Source organism: Haemaphysalis longicornis, unplaced genomic scaffold (assembly GCF_048455015.1).
Source record: "Haemaphysalis longicornis isolate Haplotype H1 unplaced genomic scaffold, Haemaphysalis longicornis Haplotype H1 scaffold_16, whole genome shotgun sequence".
NCBI lineage: Eukaryota > Metazoa > Arthropoda > Arachnida > Ixodida > Ixodidae > Haemaphysalis > Haemaphysalis longicornis.
In genome coordinates this window covers 9,895,608-9,922,765 of record NW_027526266.1, presented here as the reverse complement: position 1 = coordinate 9,922,765, position 27,158 = coordinate 9,895,608, and the positions used below count along the sequence as shown (strand labels likewise).

The 27,158-nt window shown below is 46.8% G+C and overlaps 1 pseudogene; it reads left to right on the top strand.

The window, feature by feature from the left end:
* Positions 1-131: 131 nt before the first annotated feature.
* LOC144166217 (serine/threonine-protein kinase RIO3 pseudogene) lies at positions 132-26,962 on the top strand (annotated as a pseudogene).
* Positions 26,963-27,158: the final 196 nt, after the last annotated feature.

The window sequence follows — 27,158 nt, the reverse complement described above, 5'->3', positions numbered from 1 at the left end:
GTCGGTCTTGATCGCTGTAGTGGGTGCCGGGTATCTTGTTCTTTTAGGTTCAGAAGTGCCCTACGTGCTTGCCGTGTCGTTGTTTGTTGACGGACCTACCTGCATGACTGTGATGTCGTTCGTTGCCGGGAATGGGGTTTGAGCAGCGGGTGCCTGAGAGCTCGCACGTTCCGTTAGGGTTCGACCAGTACCGCTGGATCTTGTTGCTGGTGGCAAGGTTGATCTTGCGTTTGTGATATTCGCTGGTCAAGAAAGGATAATGTTTCCACCGCGTGTGCTGGCTTGGTCGCGCTCCGTGCGCTGTGCATTAATTCGCCGCGGTGAGCTCCACCGGTTCGTATTGTATGTCGTTTTTTTACCTCTGGTGCGTTTCGTGTGCAGTGTCTCGTTTGTCGTTGGAAACGCCCCTAACTTTGATGCCCTGTCTTTCCCCACGTTCTGGGTTTTGCTTGTCGTGACTATGTCCACCAATCCGGGTGCGATGTCGTTGGTTGCGTGGACCGGAGCCGGGACAGTGCGCGTGGAAACTGTCGTACGTACCGGCTTCGTTGCGTTCCGTGCTTCGATTAAATCGTTCGTGTAGGTCTGGAAGGGACGAGTGCATGCAGGCCCCGTGGAGCCTTCTGGCTTATGAGCATGGCGTACATTGCGCATCTGGTTGGTTGTCGCTGTAAGGATCTCCTCGTGGGTGGTGAAGCTCGTCGACTGCCTCACTGTCCGAGCAGCGGATTCTTCGGTATTTCACTAAAACGGTACTTCAATGACATGGTAGTTTCTTATAGGCAACATGCATGCAAATGGTCAGCACGAAAACTGCCTGCGGACAGTGCGAAGATCACTATGGTATTTATGTATGCATTTAAATATCCCTCATGTCTAATGTTTCTTCAACGATTCCAGTAAAAAAAATGGTATAATATTTAGTGGCTGGCGCATATTTTCTCAATATGGTGCTCATCTGAAAAATTCTTTTAACGTGTAAAGCCATGTCGTAATCACAAAATTTTTCAATATGTCAATTTTTTGCCATCCTCTATGTTAAATCTGTAATTTATTCGGCATCATTTTGCAGAAAACAGTTTTTTCGTACAGTTTCTTTTAAACAATACCTAAAAATGTAAACCCACTAGGCATCCATGAAACCGAAACTGACATTGCCTGTTTTGTGTGCAATGCGCAAATGCCGTGGTTTGGTGCTCATAGCTTGTTATTTAACAGTTGTATCACGTACAAAAATGTCATCATCATCATCATAATCACCAGCCTACCTACGCCCACTGCAGGGCAAAGGCCTCTCCCATTATTCTCCAATTACCGTGGTCTTGTGCCAACCGTGACCAATTTATCCCTGCAAACTTCATCTCATCTGCCCATCTAACTTTCTGCCGCCAACTGCTACGCTCCCAGGCAGCACAGGACTGTTCTGCCTAAAATAGGCCGGTGTACTTTGGCCGGTAATTTTCTGTCAGGCCGTTTTCCGGCAGCCATGTTCGGCCCATGTCCAAATGTGGGACTTTTGGCCGTATACGGCCGTACTCCCATGGCTGTCCAACGGCCAGTGTCCGTCGGCCAGTCGACCGGCTTTCGGTCATACGGCCAGATTCCAGCCGTAGGGCTCCGGCCATTCTAAAGCCACCCGTGTACGGCCGAAGTACGTCCGCCGGAGGACAGCCGAGATGCGGTCGTCGGACTCCAGCCGGACTACAGCTACCGGAAATACGGCCGTGCTACGGACATTGGAGTTAAGCCACAGTACGTTAGCTGTCCTGAGGCCGGTCACTGCATGTCGCGCAAGCAGATGACTCATTCGCGCAGTGCAGAAGCAGCACAAATCCAGCATTTTGGGTCCAATGCAGCCATATCAAAGTGAGCTCGCGCGCAGCCACCAGCCGTCAAGCTTTCAGCGCAGCCTTGCTTAATTACCAGCCTCAGTTGACAGCAAAATTCATTTATTAAACAGTGCTCACAAATTGTCGTTCCTTTAATTGCTGTGCCTCATTTACTGCCGAACACAGAAAATATTCAGTTCTTTGTAGAGCTTGAATAGATTTATTGTCCAGGTCCTGATATCCTCTGTGGGGCGGCTTACCTGTAATAAACGAGGAAAGAGGAGGGGGGGCGGCGAAGGGCGCATACTTTAGTGGGTCGAATTTCAGAGAGATAAATTGCACCGCTTTTAGCCAATTTCTTTTAAGGCTATATTCGGGAACACTTTCATGCTATGACTACATAAACTATTTTTATAACAGTTGCTTGACCAACTTTGATGTATATAAAAGCGGCGTGAATGCCTTTACGAAGCGTTTTGGTTCTCAACAAAACACTCAAGAGCATTTAATATAACTCCTTCACAAAGAAGTATGTCCAGTTTTTGCCAATTTTTCTTGCAAAGATATTTTCTACTCGATCAACTTTTCTGATGATCTTGCGCAGGGCTGATCCTAAGAAGGAGCGAACAGGTACTTTCATTTTCAATCTATTTTAATGTTGTTTTCATGAGTATACGTCCACACCACTTAATAGTCCAAAAGAGCTTAATTTTCTTCTAATGTCATACTACGTTCAAAAAATTCTAGACGCGTCGCGAATGACGCCCTGCTTCAGGTGGCTGCAGTTGTATCCCTTCGTGTTAACGCAAGGAACGGCGTAAAATTAGAGTTACATAACTTGTTTCAAACCAATAACATAGCAATGGTAGCATGCATACAGGAAAACTTGCATACTGCAATGAATAGGGCAATAAATATTTTATTGGTCAAGGTTGAATGCGTAGGGTTCTCAACCCGTCGGAGGCAAACTTGCACCTCTGGATGTTTATTTATTTATTTATTTAGTTGTTTGTTTATTTATTTTTATTCATTTATTTATTCATTGTTTTATTTATTTATTTATTTATTTATTTGATGCCTGCTTGCCTTTGCATGCATTACAGAAGGGGGATAGATAACACTAAGCAATAACTCTGAGACAAAATAACAAAATAATTCTACAAAGCGCGGAAAATCGTCAATATAAACAGTTAATACAATCATACGTGGAAGATACCTACACTGCAGTATTGATGTAAAATAAAATGAATCGCGCAAGGCGTCACCTTTAAAGGAAAGTTAATAATTTGCTTTAAGCTAGCGGTCCCACTTTGCGAAATGTAGAATGGCGCTTGGACATACTTCTCCCATTCTACTCTAGTTTTCGAATGATCGATATTACGAAAAAAGTTCAACCTGTGGTTTCGTGTGTGATCTTTCATGTCCTGCCATTTCAGTTTACTTTTACTTCCTCTCATGCTAAGTTGAGCGTGCCAAATACCTAATACGAATCGCACTGACATATTCTGTATGTTTTCGAGCGTATCAACCAGCTCTTTGGTTTAGGGATCCATGAAAACACATGCGTACTCCAAAAATGAGCGCACAGGAGTGAAATACGGTTGTTCTTTTTAGTTAGATGGAGGTTCAGTGAAATTTGGTCTCAGAAGGCCAAAAACATGTGCAGCCGTAGCTTTTATGGTGTGAACCTGCCTATTTAACCTCTAACCACTCCCTAAATAAACTCCCAGGTATTTATATTCCTCGGCCGTTGTCACAGCAGCATAATTTACGGTATACGTATTCAATTGGAATGAAGGTTTTCTTGTAAAGGTGCCGTTAACACACTGTTTAACCTCCAAAAACGTTTCTGAATCAGCACACCAGGATGTTATAAAATTCGAATAAAGCTGCAGGTATACGGAATCACGTTCATTCACTATAGTCCGGTAAACTACACAGTACTTTTGAGCAAAGCTATAGGGCCAATAGTAATACCAATGCAAAAACCGATTCCTTCAGTTCATAGGATGAAATTTACTACGCAGAAGGTTATATGGAACACTATCATTTGCTTTTCTACAGTCCAAGAATGTACAGTCAACCACTTTAGGCTTATCTATTGCAAGAACCAAATCGTGCGTGCACTCAAAAATCTGCGTTGAGCAAGAAAATCCTGACAAAATCCATGTTTGCTAGGATGCTGGCGATTATGTTTAACCAAATGAGTCATATCCCAAGAGTAGCTAAGCTCACCTTCAAACATTGGAACTAAATTAACAGCAAGGCTTCGTCAGTGACAAGGCTGTGTTATTATCGCAAATTTAAAATAATTTTTTTTCTAAATAGGCAGTCGTAAACTTCCATGAAGTAACATAGTGCAGGGCATGAAGTAGATCCTACCAATGCACGAGCGAGTCTCTTCTACGTTTATCACCAACAACATAGTGAAACATTGCTTGTCGCAGTTTATTTGTAAGAAGAATAACTAGCGCTTTTGCTCGCACTTGCCTTTCTTAGTGGGGAGTCCTTGACATGGTTGCGGTTTAGCTCCTGCGTGGTTACCGCTTGCTCGACGGCCTTGAAGGCCAGTTATTTTGGTGAATCATCTCCATCTCGGATCGGACATCTCTGCCGGGTCGATGTCTCCAAAGCTCTCCATTTCTTAATAGGGCGAATAGCCTCGAGCTGATGCGTCGACGAAGCCGGCTGCAGAGGCGTGGTTGCGGCCTTGACTGGCGAGGCTTAGCTCACCCGTCGGTGTGGCACAGTCTTCTTGTGGCAATAAATGACATATCGATGGCCTAAAAGGTTCCCTGCTAATGTCCAGTGAGTCCTTGCACCTTGCCCGTTCACCGAGAACACTCATTACTGTTTGACAAACGACGTTCGTTCATTTAAAACGTAGAAACACGGAGCGGATGAAAAACGCGTCCCCGTCGTTCGGCTCCCTAATGGATTTTTCTCCCCCCCCCCCAGTAAAAAACCGGTCGGCCTCCTTCCAAACACGTCTGTGCATGAATTCTTGGCGCCCATGCGCGTGCCGTTGTTCGGCTGTATGCCGTTTGCCGAAAAAATGACGTATAACCAGATACCTTACGTAGGCCGGTCTCCTGTTGAACACCGGTTGCCAAATATTCTGTGACCATTCGCTTGCCGTAATTCGGCCGAGGACAGCTAACCGAATGAAAAACGTATATTCTGGGACCGTACGTCGGCCGGTATCCTTCATAACACTGGTTGCCCGAAGAAAAGGAATATTTTACCGCCGGACGCGTGGTTCACCATTGAAACAACGAATGCACGGCAGCCACGCTCCGGCCGGTCTCCTTTTGAACACCAACTGCCGCAAGAATACGCATATTATGTGGCCGGTCGCTTGCCGTGCTTCGGCCGATTAGCGCTTCCCGAAGAAAAAACGGATGCCCGAAGGCCGTACTTCGGCCGTTCTCTTTCTCAACATCGGCAGCCGTAAGAGAACTGAATATCTGGCAGCCGGTTAGCTGCCGTTGTGCGTACGGACACGAGCGAACGGAAAAATACCGAAGCGCTGGTTGCCGAATGGTTGCCGTTCAACGCATGATCAGTGGCTGCCAGAAACTGGATGCTGGCCGAACATGCAAGAAAGCGGCCATAGACGGGCCGGTCTTGGGCACACTTTCTGTGCCGCCTGGGTAGCTTATATTTAAGTGGATACATCTGACTTTTTCACACGCCAGAACGCTTCTTCACTGCTTTCAGGCTACCTCCACTCTCTACAGCGTATTCAATCCTCTCCATAATACACTTCCGTATGTCAGCTGTTTTACGCCTATTGATTAACTTCCAAAGCTCCGCAAGTTCTATTCTGTCAGCTGGGGTAGAGATTGTCATGGTTTTCCGTTTCCTAATTAGATCTTTCGTCTCCTGGGGAATGTTACCAGTATCCTGTGTAGCCATCGTGCCCCCGACTTCTACTGCACACTCCGTAATAATGCGTGTAAGGTTGTCGCTGGCTTCCTGTGTCGTAAGCCCGGCTTCCTCGGTAAGAGCTGAATATCGGTTCTGCAGCGCAATCCTGAATTATTCTATTTACGCCTTACTATTAGCTCACTAATCGGCTTCTTTCGTGCTAGCTTTTTACGGTCCCTCCTCAAATCTAGCGTAAATCGAGATTTTACCATACGATGGTCACTACACCTTACCCTTCGCCCTTCCACATCCTTCACGACGCCAGGGTTATCGCATAATACGAAGTCGATTTCATTTTTAGGGTCCCCTTTGGGGCTCCTCCACATCCACTTCCGGCTCTCCCGTTTACAGAAGAAGGTATTCATTATGCGTAGGTTATTTGGTTCTGCAAACTCAATTAGTAGGCCCCCCGGCTATGTCTACAGCCCAGACCATAGTTCCCAACTGTCTTGTCTCCAGCCTTATTCTTGCCTACTTTAGCATCGAAGTCCGCCATAACTACGGTATACTGTGTTTTTACTTTACCCATTGCCGATTTCACATCTTCATAGAAGCATTCTACTACCTGGTCGTCATGGCTGGATGTAGGGCCATAGCCCTGTACCACCTTGAGCTTGTACTTCTTATTGAGCCTAATTACAAGATCTGCTGCCCTTTCATTATAGCTATTGTACTCTTCTAGGTAGCCAGCTATGCTTTTATTGACTAGAAATCTCACTCCCTGTTCTCTTCTGTCCTCTAGACCACGGTAACATAGAATGTGTTCTTTTTTCAGCCCTGTAAAGGCTTCACCTGTTCTACTCACCTCATTACGCCCTATGACATCCGATTTGATGCTCCTTAATTCCTCTAAAAACACTTCTAGACTCGCTTCACTAGATAAGGTTCTCGTGTTAATCGTTGCAGGTTCAGATTCCACTGGCAGCCTGTCCGTGTCCAGGTATACTTAGCACCCTCTGCTGCGTCACAGGTCTCACCGCCAACGTGGTCAGTTGCTTCGCAGCCACTGGAATCTGAGGGCCGTAGCATGGGTTAATTGGCGTATTGATGGGAGGTTGTGGGCGTTACTACACCAGGATGGCCAATCCTGCTCTGGTGAGGGAGTGCGTTACCGGCAAAGGTCGCCGGGGTGAGGCCGCACCCCAAGCCCTAACTGCAATTCCATATTTGCGCATTTTTTTCGGTGCGAATCCTTCGGCACCGGGATTGGAACTGCGGTTTTTCTGCATGCGAGGCGGATGCTCTACCTCTACTCTCTACCTCTACGTCACCGCTGCACCGCATGGCGGTGTAGTGGTGGTGTAGACACGTAACTAGACAGCGGCGAAGATACACGCGGGGGGTTTGGCGCGGCTCTGGAAGCTTCGAAGTTAGGATTATTACCCGGGGCCACAGTGGCCTACCAAGAAAGAGGAAAATAAAACGTTTCCCAGGGGGCCCACACCGTAACATTGTTCTCTAAACACGCAGCTTATTTTCTTCCCGTGACCTGGGTCCCGAGAGTCTGGCGAACGCGAATGCGTTCGTGCTTTCTGAGTTGTCTTTTAACTACACGTCGGGAGATTAACGCGCGCTAGAAGCTTCTGAATTAAAATTTTTTCGTGGTGGGGCCAGTGGCCTACGACGAAAGAGGAAAACAACAGTTGCCCGGCAGCGCATACCGTAACATTGTGCTGTAAACCCGCAGCCTATTTTCTTCCCGCGGCGCAGACTGACCTGGGTCCCGTGTTTCTGGCGAATGCGAATGCGTTGGTGCTTTCTGGGTTGGCTTTTAACTACATGTCGGGAGATTAACGCTCTTTAGATGTTTCGGAATTAGAATTCCTTCGCGTCGGAGCCAGTCGCCTACGAAGAAAAAGCAAAATAAAAATTTTCCGGGAGGACATACCGTAGCATTTTTCTGTAAACCCGTGACTTATTTTCTTCCCGCGGCGGAGACTGACCTGGGTCCCCGTAGTCTTGCGAACGGGTATGCGTTCGTGCTTTCTCAGTTGGCTTTTAACTACACGTCGGGGGATGAACGCGCTCTAGAAGCTTCGGAATTAGGATTCATACGTGGCGGGGGCAGTGGCCTACGAAGAAAGAGAGAGAGAGAGAGAGAAGAAACTTTATTTGAGCCTAAACAGGTACAAGGAAGGGGGTGACAGGGAGGAAGTCACCTAGCCTTCCCCGTTAGATGGCGGCCATGAGCCCGTGGGCCCTAGCGAAGAAAGAGGAAATTAAAAAGTATCCCTGGAGGACATACCGTAGCATTGTTCTGCAAACCCGCATCATATTTTTTTTCCCGCGGTGGAGACTGACCTGGGTCCCGGGATTGTGGCGAACGGGAAAGCGTTCGTGCTTTCTGAATTGGCTTTTAACTTCACGTCGGCGGATTAACGCGCTCTAGAAGCTTCGGAATTAGAATGTATTGCGGCGGGGCCAGTGGCCTACGAAGAAAGAGGGAAAAAAGAAGTTTCGTGGGGGCACATACCATAGCATTGTTCTCTAAACACACAGCTTATTTTCTTCCAACGGCGGAGACTGACCTGGGTCGCGAGAGTTTGGTGCCCTAATATGGTTGTCTGGTCTGATCTGGTGCCCAAATATTGGAGTCTGGTGCCCTTGGTTAGAACCCTTTATTTTTAAGTAAAATCAAACTTCCCACCAGACAGATGAGCGATGTTTCGCATGTGTTGTTTACATTCTGGAGCCTTCGTGCGCGCGTCAAAGGAGCTTCAGAATATTTCGTGAGATGCTTACTCTCTGTCGCTACCGTTTATTCCTGGCAGCCAAAATACTGGAACGTTTAGAGTTCAAGGACTCTTTCCACAAACAAAAAATACCAAAACGAATTATCAGCCCCACATCGCAAAGGCATCCCGTCCGAGCATAGTTCTGCAAAGCAAGCTAGAAAAAAAAGCCGGAAGGCCCCACGAGCAAAATCAAACACAACGAAGACCCAAGAAAGAAGTAGCTACAAATGTGGGAAATTTTAGCTCTTTTTAGAGAAATTTTAGAGAAATTTTAGAGAAATTTGGCAGAACTAGTAATCCCCTTATTGGGTGTGCGATGAAACTCAAGAAATAAACGCGGGTTGCAAGTTTTGTTACGGCCACCTTTTACAAGGCACACCCAATTGAAGCGTTCACTTTCTTGATAATATTATTACTATGCTTCGAGGATTCATCCGATCCCATTACTTTTGGTTGAAGCCACAGGTCAAAGCCTCCCCTATACCACTACTAAACAAGGCGGGTTTTCATGGGGTGAAGTAGAGTTATGAGTGTTGTCGTGAGACCCACATATAATTCATTTTCTAAATAACAAAATACAAGCAAAAAATGGTCCTTATTTATCTTTATAATGCTTTCGTGGGACTAAAACTGTGAGCTTTATGATATACACCAAAAATCTGCGTTGGTTATCGTTTTTTAAACAAATTTCCCCCGCACTTGGCCTCGTACCTTAAAATTTGGACGAGCGGCTGAATTGCGCGCATACAATTGTCGAGTTGTAGACAGTGCACATTATATACACAAAGCCACTTGGCGGCAACCCCTACATTTTTCATGCATACAACGGGATGTGATATTAGGCTGCGATTATACATTATCTTTATGACAGACACACACCGACAGACAGACAGACAGACAGACAGACAGACAGACAGACAGACAGACAGACAGACAGACAGACAGACAGACAGACAGACAGACAGACAGACAGACAGACAGACAGGCCAACAATTTCAGGCTTGAATAGCCAAAGAAAGATTATCACGTTTCAAACCAGCCGCGAAGAGACGCAGCGTGGCAATCATCCGCATGCTGTGAACAGTGCGCAAGCGTCACGCTCACCACCGCAGCCAGCCCCAGAATAACAGAATAATGCAAAGAAAAAAACCGGTGAACGCGCGAGAAGCCAAAGAGGAAGGTCTTGCCACGAGAAAGGGAAAGGGCAACTGCGCAGCGCGTCGTAATGATTGTTCAAGTAAGAGCCCGGGCAAAACCCAGCAGTGTCTGACTTTACTGACTCACTTGTCAATGCGTGTGTATGTTATGCACGAGCGCCCGACGAAACTTCGCTGCACCTGGCGATGCGCCGACGGCGGGGTCCTATCCCGCCTCGGTAAAACCACCCGCAGCAGACGAGCCGCAACCTGTTTGGAAACGGTGCCACCCAGTCTGCTCTCCTGTTCCCTTCGTGACGGCTTGGCCGAATCATGCCCGCCGAGTCACGCCGAACCATGCCAGCTTTGCCGAATCACTTCCGCGGCAGACACGCAGCGAGTCCCGCCTGCAGACGGCACCGCTTATTCGCCTTCCCTTTCCTTGTCGGGGCGGCTGGGTGGACGCTACCTCTTAGCTTTCTTTCGCCGGATTCAAACTGCAGCCTGTGATAGTCCTTATTGGAGGAGTTCGAACTGCTCCCGCATGTAACGGACTCCAGGGGTTTAAAAGTAGGTATTAAACCACAAACGGGCGCCTGTGGTTTGTGGTTCCTTTTTTTGTGCTGTAGTTCATGCTGTTTTCCTCCGTATTACAATGTACCAACGGGCCCATCAGCAAACCCTTTTATAAAACCAGCCCGAAACTAGTGGCGAGGCAGCGGAATCTCATCAGGTGCACAGAGGTGAGAAGTTCTGTCGCCTTTGTGCGCGCCATGTAACGCTCTTCCTATTTTTGTAGGCATTGTACATTTGTATAAAAAATGCAAGTTAAAAGAACCGTCGGCTCGACAACTTCGCTCTGCTGTGCTCCGCGTCGATAGCGGAATGAGTGGGGCAATGTTGCCAGAGTGTTGATTGAGCGAGTCTCAACAGTGTGTTTGTGGGGGCGTGGGAGTACGGGCCTCGACTACGAGGCATTTGTCGCTCGCTAACGAGGGCCGCAGTGCACCAGTTGCTGCCTCTGCTTCCAAAACTGTCTACGACTGCTCTGCAGGGCTTTGTGTACTGGAACAGAAAGTTCGCAAACACGTTTTTCCGGAGGCGTGACAGCTTGCACTGACGTCACTGTAATTGCCGTTTCCGTGCGTTGATGGCACACTGGAAGTTTGCAGCTGTTATCTCGAGCAGTGCAGATGAAGGTGATCGCCATTGATCAAAAAGTGCGGTGGCTTCCTGATATGTAAGCCACATAATTTGTGAGATGTTGCAAGAATAAATCTCAAGGGAAAAACCCGGCCTCTGGCGTTGGCGTTAATCAGATAGACACGGCCCCTGCACGAGGCCTTCAGCAGTGCGAGCTTAAACGGAGCAGTAGTTGTTAGTGTGGTTTCGTGAGCGGTTCTGCTCACGAAACTACACCAGGCGATGTGTTGGTATAGGCAAAGTGCTCAGATCGAAAAACAGCGACTAGTACGCCTAGTGCATGCATTGTTAGCAGCCTCCACTGCCTCTTACCTAATAACGTGGCGGAGAATAAGTGCAACGAAGCCTTCACAAGGCCCAAGGCACATAAACAAAAGTAACTGTGGAAAGCAACATATGCCATAGCTGCAGAGCAACTGCGGCCGTGTTGCTCGCCCGGCGGTCACCCTCTTTTTTACATTGTCACTGTGACCCCTTAGCGAGCGACCACCGCAAAACGCTAACCGCGCAATACAGGGACAGAGAAAAGAGAAAGGCTCAGTTTTCGTTTCCTGGTTTGACCATTTTTGCGGGTTAAGTGACACAGGCTGCACCGGTAAACGTTCGCTGCTAATACACGCCATTCCGTACTCGAGTTTTGATCAAACTTGTTTGCACAAGTGTAAAAACTAGACCATGTACTCAAAAGTGCGAGCACTCAGAAATAGTGTACTCATGAGTATCGTAATCATTAGTACTATGTACTCAAAAGGACTATATACTCATGAGTACTGTGTACTCATAAATACTGTACTCATAAGTAGTCATACTCACGAGAACTATGGGCTCATGAGTACTCATGCGTACTGTATTCATGAGTATACATACACATGAGTAGTGCAGTCATGACTACTCATACTCGTATGTGCTGTACTTATGATTACAGTACTCACGAGTACGTCACTTACGTCTGTACTCACTCGCCAACGTACTCACTTTTTATTCTGTGTTTGTACTCACTCATCATCGTACTCACTCACGAGTGTGAGCATATATGAGTGCAAGTGAATGTATTCATTCCAGTATGCTTATATTCATTCGAGTATTCATTTGAGCGGCGAGAATGCTTACCTATGCGATCACCAAGGATACAGGATTATTGGCGTCTCTTTCCCCACGCTCCATTTGTTTGTAAACACACGGCAACATTTTGGCTGGAGAACTCAGGCCGACTCTGGACTATACTACCCAAACTGTTTATCCTTCAGAAGTGAAGTCACTTGCCAGCTCTTGGGTTTTGGCGGTAAATTCGCTTCGTAAGGACTTGTAAACTCTTTTAAACGTGCTTTGCAAACTCTTGTGAAATTGTTTTGTAAACTCTTCTGAAGCTCAAAAGTGGGTGCACCACCGACATTTGTAGCGTACTAACATAGCGTGGGTGCAGCATACCAAAAAAGCAGCAGGCGCGCAGCTGTACGCACACGCTCGCTTTCGGTGGCAAACCGGGTACCCGAACGGAATGCGGAAACCACGGAGAGTCCTACTTGAATTAGACTCAGTTGGAAACACATTTTGCAAACAACTTGATTCGCTTTTTTTCGCAGATTTTGCTCATGAAGCTTCCTAAACACCTTATGCGGACATCGCAGTGCAGAGCTGCTGGAGGCCGTTGATGAGCACACGTTTTTCGGAAGAGAACCATTCATACGATAGTGGCGACATGAACAAAAAATTGAATAGTATGAAAATAACGCTCTGTGTCGTATATTCCGGTACGTAATCTGGTGGTATTATCAATAGAATGCTAATGCACAAGCAGTATTTTTTTTCTACTTGCAGGTGCCCAGGTAAATGGCCTGTTTCGGCTTTCTAGTCTTGACTGTATTTCCACAAAAAATGTCCCCGATATTTTGTCCCGGAGGGAGGCAGAGGTGACGAGAGGGCACTTCCTTCGCATGGTTGGTAAAGTTCTTAATTTACTGGCACCAAATAGTTCAGGCAGAATGCAGCGGCGTTTCCCTTAAAATTTCTTGTGGGGGCGACGTGTCATCCACCGATATAATCAATCATGACGCGCAACTAGGGTTGGCGCACTGCTGCTCGTCTTTCAGGTTACTTTGCGGCACGATACCAACAAACTCGGCTTCACTTTAGGGACCCGGTAGCGGCGGATCTGAAATCTGGTGCCATTTATTATCTATTTTTTACCTAATAGCGAGTATAGTTGTTTTCATGCAGTGAATTGTAATTCTGTTCATCAAAAGAAGTCACTTTTAATTGCGTGCCAAATAGATGAATAAAGATCATGCCAAATGGATCAAGATGAATTAGAAATGCCTATTACACACAAAATACAACTCAGAAGTTTATACCAAAAACTTATTGAATCAATTTATTTTTATTGAAACATCTATATTTGTATGTAGAGAGCAGGTATTCTCAGGTTGTTCAATTTCTCCTTCCTGGTGGTCGTGCATCCTGACTCCTGTATCCGCAGGTTCCACGAGCCCCACGCATTGCTGTACCTTGGCAAATGCATGGTTCGTGGCAGTCGTGGTTCCCGATTACACACTGCGGAAAAGGGAGGTTTTAAAAACTTTGTTGGCACAAAATGGCATCGTGAAAGTGAATATATTCATTAGGAGAGTACGCAAATAATTAAATGTAATTTATGCCCAGCACAAATAACAATACTTTATACCACGCTTGGCACTGGTAGCACCGCAAGTTGATACTAAAACAGCAGGATGCGTTCTTATCAGGATATCAAAATCTCTCAAAAGGGTTCACGGAACATTTCCTGTGATGTCCGGTTATTTATTCATTTCTACATATCAAAGAAGCGACGTAAAGTAGGAGACAAGTGGTTGTGAAGTCAATCACTTTTGTTTAAATAACTACGGAATTTTATACATTGGATGTTCGAAACAATTTGAAGCCGTGCTGCAATTTGTGGTATTTTTGTACTATTGCGTAGAAATGTTTTGTTTTCGTCTAGTGAGATGCAGACAGTACCAAGCGCGGCGAGCAATGTAACCGACTCTGACTTACAATGTAAGCCCGGAACTCAGAGGTGTTCACAAAATGCGCCACCTGGTAGTTATCGAAACAGGAGGCACTAACGCCACGCGACAATTACAGTCTCCATCTGATATTCGTGCGCCACCGGAGCCGCGCTCAATGCCGTATTTCGCCGATCTCCCTCTAAGAGCGGACCTCGGATCTGACATTCTCTCTTCCCCCGCGACATGTTGTCCGAACCAAGCAAGCTTGTAGGCGCACGGAGCCGTGGGGATCTCTCTCTGGGCGATGCTTAAGTAGCGACGCCCCTTTGCAAGACTGAAACGTTCCTACGGCTTCAGACTCTTCATGAAACGGGACCCGAATGTAATCGCGTGTCTTCACGACACTTGCAAAATATATAAAAAGCACCATCAGCGTTTACCAAAAAAGGGCATCGCATTTAAACGTGCCCTGAAAGAGGTTTTGGCGATATATGTGTGTTCACGTTTTCGGCAAATCAAGGTTGTAGTAGTCGCCTCCTTTAAACAGTCGACGAAAAGATTGCACTCGCGGTAGCATCAATGCTTAGTGGGCACGTGCTTAAAATTGAACGTACCGCGACAGCGCCCTTTGCTATTGGAGCAGTCAAGCGAGAAGCGATGCCGATGGAGATTCGTGGACATAGCGACCGCTATTCATACTGCACACAAGTGGGAAAAAAAAGCAGGTGTCTTAAAGGAAACAAATCCCGGCCATCTCATCTAAAGTGAAACCTAGGGACGTACGAAGCATGCAGTGTTTAAGTGTACTCTTGGCAGCTTGGAGTTTTTGCTAACGGACAAGAAACCATAGGGGGGGGGGTGTGCAGAGAGGTATACAGTTTTGCGTAAAAGTCTCGTCTCTTTGAAGCACGAAGCGTGCTTACGCGTGGGTTTGAAAAACGAGTGTCCCGGTGTTTTTTTAGTGTGTGTTACCAAAGGTTTCAGCGCGAGGCGTCAAACATTGCCCGGGTGTTTTTTAGTATGCGCTATGTTCTAGCGCGACGCATGAGCGATTGTACCTGTGTTTTAGTACCATGACTAAAGCGACGACAACAAAAGCGACGTGAGACGCGAACAGCTCGAGTACCCAATGGGCTTCGCTCCTAAAATTCTGTAAAGCAGGGAGTATTAGTGGAGGTATTGCCAATCAAAACATCGCATTTGCACCCGAGCCAGGATTGTGTCTCGTTTCGTCTACATTCTCTCCCTACATGAGCTTTAATGCCCATGCTGCCTCGGTTTTCGGTGACGTCTCCAAGAACATCCGGTTCCTAGTATCTACTACTACGAGATTCTGCGCGGCAGCATCGCTTTCTCACGTGTGCTTGTGACTTTCTGCGTTCTGATTGGGCCGTTTTAATTAGCAGAGCTGTTCTTCAAGCCGTAAGTCCGCCGTTACAGCAAAAAATACCAAGAAAAGGTGGAACACCTCCGCCCGTGTCCCGTGGCGTCGGCCGATGATCTATGGCACCCAGAATGGCTGTTGAAGAAAAACTGGCAAAAACACCGAGGATACGAGAAAATCGCGAGCCCTTGTGAGCGCGTGTCGCGACCGTGGAATCCTTGGCTCAAGCAGTTGCTCTAGCAAACAAACAACAAAAAGTACAGCGTGGCCGTCAAGCGTTGCCTCGCATGCAAAAAAACTTGAACGCCAAGGCTTAACATCAAAGACACCCGCTTGGGAAGGGTGACCGCAGCTACCAGATCCTCCGGAAGCCAATATGGATAATCGGAGACCGGGTTAGGGGTGTTCCAATACTTCCCTAGAGGACTTGTGGATCCCGCCACCGCTGCCTGGAGTCGATGACGCAGACCTGTTTGAAGTCTACGATGCTGAGTATGACTTTGCAGCCACCGCTCGCCGCGGATAAGACGACCTCTTTTATGAACATGACAACAATCACTTGCCCTGTAACTAGCAAATAAACAACGGCACTAACACTTAACTATGTGTCCGACAGCGGCAAACTACAACACCGTCGCCTAAGGTTCGCCTAAGTTTTCTAGTATTCTGCTGATTGATCCGGCATTCCGCTTACAACTGGAAAATCTGACGGAAGGGAGCAATGGGTTACGCCTCCAAACCACGTCGTAGGATTGCGCGAAAAAAAACGACCTTCTCACCGCACTTTCGTGGCGATGAGATCTCCTGATACATAAGGCAGCAAAAATATTGTGACCGAATCACCAAGGGATTGCATCGATATCTGTAAGAGAAAGCACGTGCATGCGTTCTGCGCTGACATCGGTTTCCATATTGCATAGGTAGCCGTTCGTTGGCGCAAGTGCTGAGCTCTGTCGTATTGTGGTAACGCCATGCACGTGCAGGCGGTAGTAGTATTTCATTCCGTAATTCCGATAGGTTCTAACAATTTTGACAACCACAACAAAGAAGCAGCGAAGGGTTGCACGGTTAGGCACATCAAATGTTTTAGAGAGCGTCGCGCATTCCATACACTTCTCCCGCTCTTTTTTTCTGGAAAGTTTTACGCGACCCTGGGCTTATCAACTAAAAGACAGGTAAAGCATAAGTGATATTACTTGTGGTCTCAGAATGGCAGAGCGAGTTTCGAGTCCGTGTGCACCTGCGTCTTATTTCAACTGTGCATATGATTGTTCAACAATTAAACGACCCTCGCTGTTCTCTGTGATGGCCTGGCGGCGTTTTACTTTTTCTAAAGGCTGTTCATATGTTTATGTCCTCAATACTGGCAATTGCGATATGTGGCATGTTCGGGTACCGGCCGCGGCCCTATATTGGCCCCGGCCACTCGCTCTCCCCAAGCCTATCTTTGTGTTTTTTAAGTGGATGAAATGAAACTGCATTTGCTTCGCATCAATAGATACCAATTTTTCAATATGCATACATCAGTATTTTTTCTCTAAAAGTACAATTGCGTTTTTCTATATACAACGCGCGAGTTTAAAACTCTAGAAGTCGTATCAATGACTTAAACGACGCCCTAACGTTTGGTATTGCAGTTCCACAGTTCAAACAAAAGGTGTTATTGTGAATTTCCGAATAGAATACGAAAACGATGCCTCAAAATACCCAAGAAAAAAACCGGCAATGCTGCAACCTCCCGTATGTTTAACTCGAGATGTTGATTGAGCAAGCGCTAGGCTTTTTTGGGCCGCTGCGACGCGAGAGATTGCTGATTTTGTAATTACTGGATTGTTAACTGAACAATTCTTGAGTAAAAATTGCCCGGTAAAGTTACATGAAGCCCCTACCTTAGCTGAGCCCCCGCAACACCACAAATTGGGGCAGAAAAGAGATTGCAAATATTCGCCCGGAAGCTACTGCAATATCCCCTTTCTGGAACAGTGCTCGCCGTACCTTTGTTTTCGATTTACGATAAAAATTGGTTGTCGATATTGATTCGTTACTACCCATTAAACCAACCGTAACTTCGTTTGCTCTTAACTGAGTTTTTATTTCAACAAGCGTTCACGTTGCACACAAATGTGCAATATGCAACTCTGGGAAACGAATTGCCGCAAGATGGAACGGCCGCAGCCTCGCAAGCGGAAATTCGAATCGCTTAGACTATATTTTTGAGGTTTATGAGCTACGAGAACCTTAATGTGTTTATTAGACTCTATACACTAGCGGAACGGAGCCGCATTTATGACGGCACAAAAGCTGTCAGGGAGCAGTTTTTGCTTCACGATCGACTCCGGGCTACGCGTCGACGGTACCTTCGGTCGATTTTGTACGCGTCTTCGCAAGCCGAGTGAGTCACACCACGTGGACTTTAGATCCCCTGACGTGTTGGTGTCGCCGTCAGCGTCACACTACAAGTTGGTCTGCCTACTCCAAAGTCGAGGTCAGCGTGGTGCGGTCGTCACTTTGCCTTAGCAAACGCACCCTAACCCGAAGCGTAGTAATAAAGTGAAAAAACATAAATGCAGAAGAACACCGTGGCGTCAAGTGGGTTACAGGACCGCTATTAATAAAAGGTGCCACCGCGACCCGTCGACTCTGAGCACACGACGCTTCTCTTTGCCGCTGGTGCAAGAAAAAGCCGTGCAATGATCGGATTTCTGCTTCGTGGTGCGCAAGGGAGTATAAATGCCGTGCATGCGCGGAATTGCGGATCCAAACACACGCAGGATATTTTGGGAACGCGGAATTAGGCTTTGTAACGAAAGCGGGAGCTTTCTGCAACACGTAAAAAGTCATACTTGGTACAGATAACGTTGGCCACCCAGCCTGTTGATAACACGTGTTCATTTAGTTTGCTGTAAAAGAGCCTTTCAGGATCTATTTAAATATCTCAAGCAACGTTGTTTTTTGACGGTTAAGGATAAGCTTACAAGGGTGTTCTTATTTGTCTCCAGAAAAGATTAAAATTGGTTCGGCCTTCGCCTGGAAAATGTCCACTCTCCAATACTTTTGGCCCCAATGCGAAACCCACTGAATGAAGTTTCCAAAAGAAACTGCATTTTTTGACCATGCAAAATAAAAAAATAAACAAACAAATATCACAATTTACTTAGGAACACAGCTTCACCAAAACGTTTACAAAACGTATGCGCTGTGTAAATACCAGACGGAAAATGCGGCTATAAAACTACTCGGAATAGACGACCACGTGCGGGGACATCTTACATCCATGCTAATATCTGGCTGGCCCAACCTTTCCAAGATGATCTAAATGCGGTTTTGTAAACATCGCAATACTTCTTTTGAGATACACGATTATGCATGACCTAAAAAATTTATTTTGCACGTAATACTGAATGGACAGTATTACGTGCAAACAGCCTGAGGAATATATCAACAGTAACCTCGTTAATTATATTTTTCTTCACACCCCAACACCAACGGACATCGTTGGCATTACAAGTAAGCTTAAAAATAATTGTTCCTGTGGATTTGATGGTATTAGGGCTGCACCCATTAAAGCTGTAGCGAAAGTTATAGCTGATGTAGTCTATCATGTAACAAACGTTATTTTATCCACAGGAATTTTCCCGGATAAAATGAAAGTGGCGAGAGTCTCTGTTTTATATAAGTCAGGTGCCGTTGATTGCATTAGCAATTATAGGCCGATATCTGTACTCCCTCTTTTTTCGAAAATAGTAGAAAAAGTTATTATTTCCCGTAATACAAGTCACTTAAATAAATATAATCTAATATCAGCTAATCAGTATGGGTTTCAGAAAAACAAATCAACGGAGATGGCTCTGTTAAATATTAGAGAAAAACTTGTAGACAACATATAGAAACAGTTGTACACTCTAGGTATTTTTTTAGACTTTAGTAAAGCGTTCGATTCGATAAAACATGAAATCCTATACGCTAAGTTATCATATTACGGCATAAGAGGTCTTGCACTCGAGTTGATACGGAGTTATTTATCTTATCGGAAACAGTATATATTACTTCATAACATGTCTTCAGATACTGAATATATAAAATTTGGCGTCCCACAGGGGTCAATATTAGGACCGATATTGTTTATTCTATACATAAATGACATAGTTAATATCCCCCACACACCAGAAATTGTGCTTTACGCAGATGACACAAATGTCTTCTTTTCATCCCCGAAGATATCAGCTCTTGTTTCCTTAACAAATTCATGGCTCGAAGCCTATCCCAATGGCTCCATTCCAATCAGCTTCACCAGAACATTAATAAAACGAAGTATATAGTATTTTGTTCTATTAACAGAACTGTTGCTCATACTAATGTAATTACTTTTGAATCTAAGCCTTTGGAACGAGTCTCTGACCATACGTTTCTAGGTGTACTGTTTCATGAACATCTTCGTTGGGGATGTCTTATAAATTCTATAAAACGTAACATTGCGCAACACATTGGCATGTTAAGTAAATTTAGAGCTCTGTTGCCTACGAGACTAAAAAAAGCAACTGTATTTTGCCTATGTGCACGCACGGTTACATTATTGCTTACTTGTATGGGGAGTTACGTCAAAATCACTCATGGTTGGCTTGCATCGCATGCAAAAGAAGGGTCTGCGGTTCATTCATAATCTCTCAAACTATACCAATACATACACATACTTTCAACAAGATTGCATACTTGATGTTCAGTCATTGTATAATCAACGACTGGCTGAAACGATTTTTCTAGAGTTCAATACTAACCCAGAGCTTTTTCTTTTTAGTTTCACTAACACTGAAGTGGCATATAATTTCCGGCATAAAAACTTTATAAAAGCCCGAACTAGAACCAATTATGGCACTCAAACACTTAAATGGCAAATTCCTAAACTTTTGAACAATCACCCTGTACTATTTGATATGGTTGAACACACTTCCTCGGATTACGCTTTTAAACGGAAAACCAAAATGTATTTTCTCCATAATGTGTAAGATTTTTCTTGTAGATCTGTTGAATTTGTGATTTTTTACGCTATATTACTTTTTCTGCGCAAAAACGAAGAGTGGGCACGATAATTTTATTTCTATTACATTTTGTTACGCAAGAAAAGCGTGTAATTCTCTTCAGTTATGTCTCCTTAGTATGCTTTATTTTGGCATATGTTGCTGTTGTCACACCGGAAGTGTGCATGCTTGTTGTATGTATTTTGGCATGTATAGCTGCTTCTGCTGTTGCTTGTGCTGTCAGGTGCTAGGGGCCTAGTCAGTCGAGTATTGCAGTCGTCTTTGGCGGCAGCTGCTGCACCTGAGGCGACTGCAATGCCTCAATCGCCTTTTGCCTCAGCACCTTGGCAATTTTATTGTCAGAAGTTCAATAAACAAACCAACAAAAAACATATAAGACCAATTGTAAACGCCTTAAAAATCCCGCATAAAAACCTGCCATTGGCGTACCATTAAAATATATATGCTGGGTTTTACTTTTTACAGCTACATTTAGGTAGCCTGCTAGGCGACCACGACGCACCTTTTGTTCTCGATCGGCGTGAAATGGTGGAATAAAATATCCGAAACAGTGCACTGGGCGACAACGTACAGCGCACGGCATGGCTTCAATGTGTTATGGAGTATTCCGTATAATAGAAACGCATCCATACATTTCACTGAATTCAGTGCACTACAGTTGCAAACACCACAGTATTTGATTCATTGTTTTTTATTATTAATTTTTATATTGTCACAGAGTCACATACGACGCAGTTGTCTTCAAGAAAAACACGTTTACTGGGGCGAACTTCTGCTCCCCTAACACCTCAAAGAATACACAGGCTGCGAAGCAGCAGTCAACGAAGTGACGTGTAATACCGCGGCGTCTACTCTGCAGGATTTTTATCTTTCTTGGCACCTGGTTCTCGAACCGTCAATTTACATCCAGAACATTGCAGATCAAACAAGATTATTCTGGGCTAGTGATGTTAGCGCGAAACTGTTTCCGTATCTGAATGAGACAGCACGTGCGGCATCAAAAAAAATAATGTACACTCGATTCACTCGGGACACAGATAACAAAGCTGGGCGCGACGGGCAGTAAAAACAAGGAATAAATAACCAAATCCACGCAGGGTTCACTGAATTACACCTCCTTCCCCCCCTCTAATATTGCATCAACCTGATGCTAAAATAAAACGACAGTCCGAACAAACAGCAAAAACAACCACCAAAAGACCGTGATCTTGAGCAGTAAGGTTTGAGGCGGACCAAGTGGACGACTTCGGGTCGCGTGCGTCATCGTGATGTGCCGGAATCACCATCGGTGATCGCATCGTAGCTAAGTTGGTCGACACGTTGTAGAATCTGATAGGGTCCGAAATACCGTCGCAGAAGCGTCTCACTGAGTCCGCGTCTTCGTATGAGAATCCAAACCCACACACGATGCCCCGGGTGGTACTCGTCGTGTCGGCTCAAGAGAGTGAATTACTGGGCTGGTTGGTTCATAATGTTCAGAAAAGGGGAAACCAACGAGCAGAACGCAGGACAAGAAGAGGAGGCACACACACAACACCGCTGGACTACCACTGGTTTGTTCGGCAGGAACACGTCACATTTATACGCCAAACCTCCGCACGCGCACACTTCTGAACAACATGAAGAGCTGAACTATACAGATAAGAAATCAAATTTCTTTTCCGTGATAGCAACCGAAGAATCACTAACGCCACTCTATTTATATTTCTTATTAAAAACGCTTCTACCAGTTCGCAATCACGTCTCGTTTTCCCACGACCGATAGTGCTAGTGAGGTGAAACCGTTTGGCACAATTCTGGAAATCTTTTACGTGCAAATCTAAATTGCTTCCCGTGCCCGAGCCCAACGTTCTTCGGTGCTGCCTCAGCAACGGCAAGTCTGCGTAATGTATATTTTTCCACCGGACAACGCGATAGAATAAACCACCCCCGCTGCGCACATGGTGAACCTCGTCTGGTGGTCAGTTTTGGAAGTGCCAGCTTGCCTCTTCCCACCACAGATTTGGGGGCACAGGCCAGAAAGTTGGCGGAGAGCAGAGAACACCATGTTGACACCATATTTTTGGGCCACTTTTGTCAGCCCACGGGAAGTCTTGAGGAAGTAAGGGATGACTTCAAACTTATTTCTCCATACTTCCGCTGGGCAACCAGGTTTTGCAGTACGTTTTTTCTTCTCTTTCTGACCCAAGGATTCACCCACTGCCAGAAAAACCTGAGAGGGAAACCCCGACCCCTTACACCGGTCAACCACTTCGGCCATACTTTGGTGCATCACATGCGGACAACGTTTCTTCACAGCATTCCTCAAACACAAATTTGATATTCTGCGCTTCACCTACTTAGAGTGTGCCCAATGATACGGCAAAAGCGCCTTTTTAGACCGAGGGGCATATTTCCAGCACACGTGTCGGTCGGGTAAAAAAGAAATTTCTAAATGTAAGAATCTAATAGTCTTGTCACAAGGCACATCTTTTGTAAAATCCAGGTTCTTGGAACATGTACTAAAAACAGTTAAAATCTGGTCTGCCACAAGCCTGAGCTGGTGAGTTACAGTTAATTTTAAAATAATAAAAAAATATTCGACACACCTAAAAACTCTCACCACCCGTGTGTCTCTAAGTGCGTCCTGTAGCCCCAAGTTCAACTTGACTAAAAATGTTACAAAGAACTGGCGCGACACATGAGCCAATACAAATCCCTCGGTTTTGCACAAAAAAACTTTTCGCCGTGCTGTAGAATCGTTAAAATTAAGTACACTTTAAAAAGCTCTAGAAACAAATCCAGAGTGACGCCGCACGCATTCTAGAAGGAAAAAATCCCGGTTGCCTCAATTAGTTCGCGCACTGCCCTAAGAAGTTCGTCATGGGGAACCGAATAAAACAAGTCCACCACGTTCACCGAAAAGGCTGCATTGGCACTGGGAAAACCACGTTGAAGGCACTCAACCAGGCTCATTGAGCTCTGCAGCAGAAAAGTGTCTGTAGGCACCAGGACTTCTAAGGACGTCTTTAGGAAATGGCACACTACTTTCTGCCAGAAGCCTTCTTCTGTGACGATCGCCCTGAGGGGATAATCAGGCTTGTGAGCCTTCGCGGTGAAAAACACTCGCAGTACACTCTGTAGGCTATTCCGGGCTTATTTTTCCAGCCTATCCAAACTCAACTGGTTTAGAAAACTCAAGACTAATGGCTTGGCCTTTAGGTCTGGCATTTATGTCTCACTCGTGAAATTCTTGGATGCCGGCCAATAAATACCGGCCGCTACAACCTCGGCATCCGAGGTTGTAGCGGCCGCATCCACCAGCTGCTGGTTCGTTGTACGAACTGGAGCGAGTTGGTGGGCCTCATCCGCACGCTGAAGGTATCCTTGGACGTCAATGTTGAGGTCGTCGTCTTCTACGCGCGGAAGCATGGCGTCCAGCATCGTAGTCAGCCGTCTTCCGTAGACAATCTCGAACCATGTCTTCTACGTAGTTTCTTGGATAGCCGTGTTGTACGCAAACGTGACATATAGGAGCAGTTTGTCCAAGGTGTTATGTTCAACGTCGATGTACATGCACAGCATATCCGCAATCGCCTTGTTCAAACGTTCCGTTAGTCCGTTTGAATTGGGGTCGTACGCAGTCGTTCTTCGGTGATCATTGTTGCTGTAGCGTAAATTCCTTGCATCAGCTCGGACGTAACGGCCATTCAGCGGCCTGTGATTAGGACTTCAGGTGCTGCATGTCGCAGCACAACATGGCTTATGAAGAACTTTGCGTCTTCTTGTTCAGTCACCCTCGGAAGTAGACCGGTCTCGGACGAGCAGCGGTCAACGTGGAGAACGGACCCAAAAGGTCCATTCTAATCTTCTGGAAGGGCCTCGATGGGACGGTGATCGGCTGCAGAAGTCTGGTGGGTCTCATCGGCGGCGTTTTTTTGTCGCTGGCTGTCACGGCAGCTCCGGACATAGTGGATGGCGTGGAATCTAAGGCGGGGCCAGTAGTACTTCGCCTTGATTTTTCCAATTGTGCGAGCTCTGCCGAGATGTCGGGAAGACGGGTCGTCATGGCACGCTCCAAAATTTTGTCATGAAGATCTGCCGGGATGACAAGAAGATACTTCGTGCTCGTTCCGGAGCCGAAATTCTTTATGACGACGGAGTTTTTCAGGCTTAATTCTGGAAAGTTGCGTTTGAACGCCCTGGCCCGGCGACGTTCTGTCCTTGGAGGTCGTCGATCATGCCGCGTAAGTCGGGGTCAACAAGCTACTGGGGGCTAGGCAGCTCTCCGTCACGACTCCGAGGAACGCGCTCTCTTCATCAGAGTCTTGTTACAGTAGGTCGAAGGGGGCACGGGACAGCCATTCCGCGTCGGAGTGTTTCCTGCGGGATTTATAGGCGATTGTAACGTCAAAGTCTTGCTGGTGGAAGCTCTACCGCCCAAGACGGCCAGAGGGTTCCTTCAAATTGGCGAGCCAACACAGCGCATGGTGGGCTGTCACAACCTTTATTGATCTACCACACACGTATGGGAGAAAGTTCAAACTGGCCCATACACTCGCGAGGCACTCTTTCTCAGAGGCTGGGTAGTTTTTCTCCTCCTTCGACAGACCACGGCTAGCATATGCGACTACTTTCTCGCAATCGCTTTGCTTTTGATGAGGACGGCGCCCAAACCTATATCACTGGCGTTTGTGTGCATTTTCGCATCGGTGTGTTCGTCGAAACGAGCGTGCACGCGCGGGTTTTGCAGGTGCTATATCAGCTCGCAGAATGCTTTTTCCTGGGCGTTTCTCCACCTGAAAGGGCTTCTTTCTTTCCTCAAGCGTGTCACACAATCCTTGTATGGGTTTTTGTTTATTTATTGCTTCAATTTACTGCGCGGCAGCGCCCGGATCTGTTATCTGTGTCCCGAGCGAAGCTGGTGTCCCAATGTTTATTTTTATGCTGCACGGGCTGTCGCATTCAGGTGAGGAGACTGTTTCGTCCTAACTTCACTAGCCTAGAATATTCTTGGTTGATGTAAAATATTCTGGATGTAAATCGACGGTTCGAGAACCGCGCGCGCCAAAAAAAATCTTGCAGAGCAGACGCCGTGGTATTCGACTTGCCGATGCTCGCTTGCGCACGTCGCTTTGTTGACTGCTGCGTCGCTGCCTCTGTATTGTTTGAGTTGTTAGGCCAGCACACGTTTGCTCTACTAAACTTGTTTTCCTTGAAGACAACTGCATCGTCTTTGACTTCGTGACGTCTGGTGATGGGCTGTTTAGGGCGACGGTGAGCGGTTGAAGCGGGGTGGTCCTCGGTTGGTGTTGGAGAGGTATTCGTCGATCTAAGTAGGGCGCTGGAGCCGCGGGGGCGTGGGGCATCGACGGAGAACCCTCGCAAACCGAGCTCCGTGTAGGGACAGCGACGGAAGATGTGGTCGGCCTCTCCACAGTGGCAGCACAGCGGACGAGTATAGGCAGTTCGTTACACGTCAGTCTTCCTCTGAGTCTGGTTGTGAGTGCTCAAGGGTGGCCCGGCAGGCCGTTGGGGGGTTCACCACCAAGAACGACCCCACCGTCTGCAGACGCCCCAATGCCTGCCAGTTGATGGAGCTTCCGGCGGGCATCTCGACAGGAGACGGAGCGGGCTTCGATATGCACCGCTCAACGACGTCTACAACTACATCAAAGTTCACTCGGCCGAGGAAGGGATGCCGGGCGGTCGGGCTAAATGACAATGAGAAGGCCACTTTCGAGCAATCGCGGGACCCCAACACGCGTCTGCTGCGGTACAAGCTGGTGAACCGGGAGATCATGGAGACGAGTTCAACGGCTGCATGAGCCCAGGCAAGGCGTCCTGTGTCTTGCACGCCGTTGGCAGCAATAGCGAGGAGTTTGCGGTGCCGGCAGAGTGTGCAGTATAGGTGTTCAAGATAACACCGAACGAGTTCAAGAACTGGGAGCAGTATATCCGCGAGGAATTCTGCTTCCGGTGCCGCTTCAACAAGCTCAATCGCCGAAAGCTCATGCGCCTCTGGGGCGACAAGAAGATGCAAAACATACGCAAGATCGACCGTGCGGGCCTCCCGCGCCCGTCGGTGGTGCTGCTGAAGAAGCACCTGCTGGTGATGCTCTTTGTGGGGGTGGACGGGGTGCCGGCCCCGCACAGCAGCGGGAGGCCCAGCTGGTTGGGGAGCAGCTGGCGAGGGCCTACCCGCAGATGGTGCGGCTGGCCCGGGAGCTGTACAGTTACTGCCAGCTGGTGCACGCCGACCTGAGCGAGTACAGCCTGGTCTGGCACCAGGGCCGGTGGTGCTCATCAACGTGAGCCAGGCCTTCGACCGCCTGCACCCACACACCCTCGTGTTCATGTTGCGCGAATGCACCAACGTCTCGCTGTTCTTTGAGAAGCATGGCCTGGCGGACGTGCTGAGCCTCAAGGAGTGTTCACTGAGGTGTGCGGCCTCAACCTTCCCAGTGCAGGGGCCGAGCTGCTGTCCCAGATTCAAAAATACGAGATTAACGAGCAGCTACTGGAGAGGGAAAAACTTAGAAAAAAAAAGGGAAAAACTGGACACCCCGTTCGAGAAGTCCATGGGCGAGAAGTGTGGCATCGGAAACATATCGGCCGCGAGGCCGCAACCGACCAGGAAAGCAGCCAACAGAGAGGGCACCACCCAGTCCCATCGGCCTCGCAGCCAGTGGCCTTCCTTTTTTAGCAGCTATTTATCAGTACACTGTATTTGGTACTGTTGCTAAATTGGAATGTAAAAAGTAGATTATGACGACCAAACAAGCAATAAATAAACAAACCCATACAAGGATCGCGGCATTATAATATGAAATGACTATAACTTTCTTCTCAAGATCTTGCCGTGTCACGCATTGGTCCGTCGCTGCATAATCAGTGGTGACGATTTTATCAAAACCGTCCTCTGATAAAACGCAAGCATCT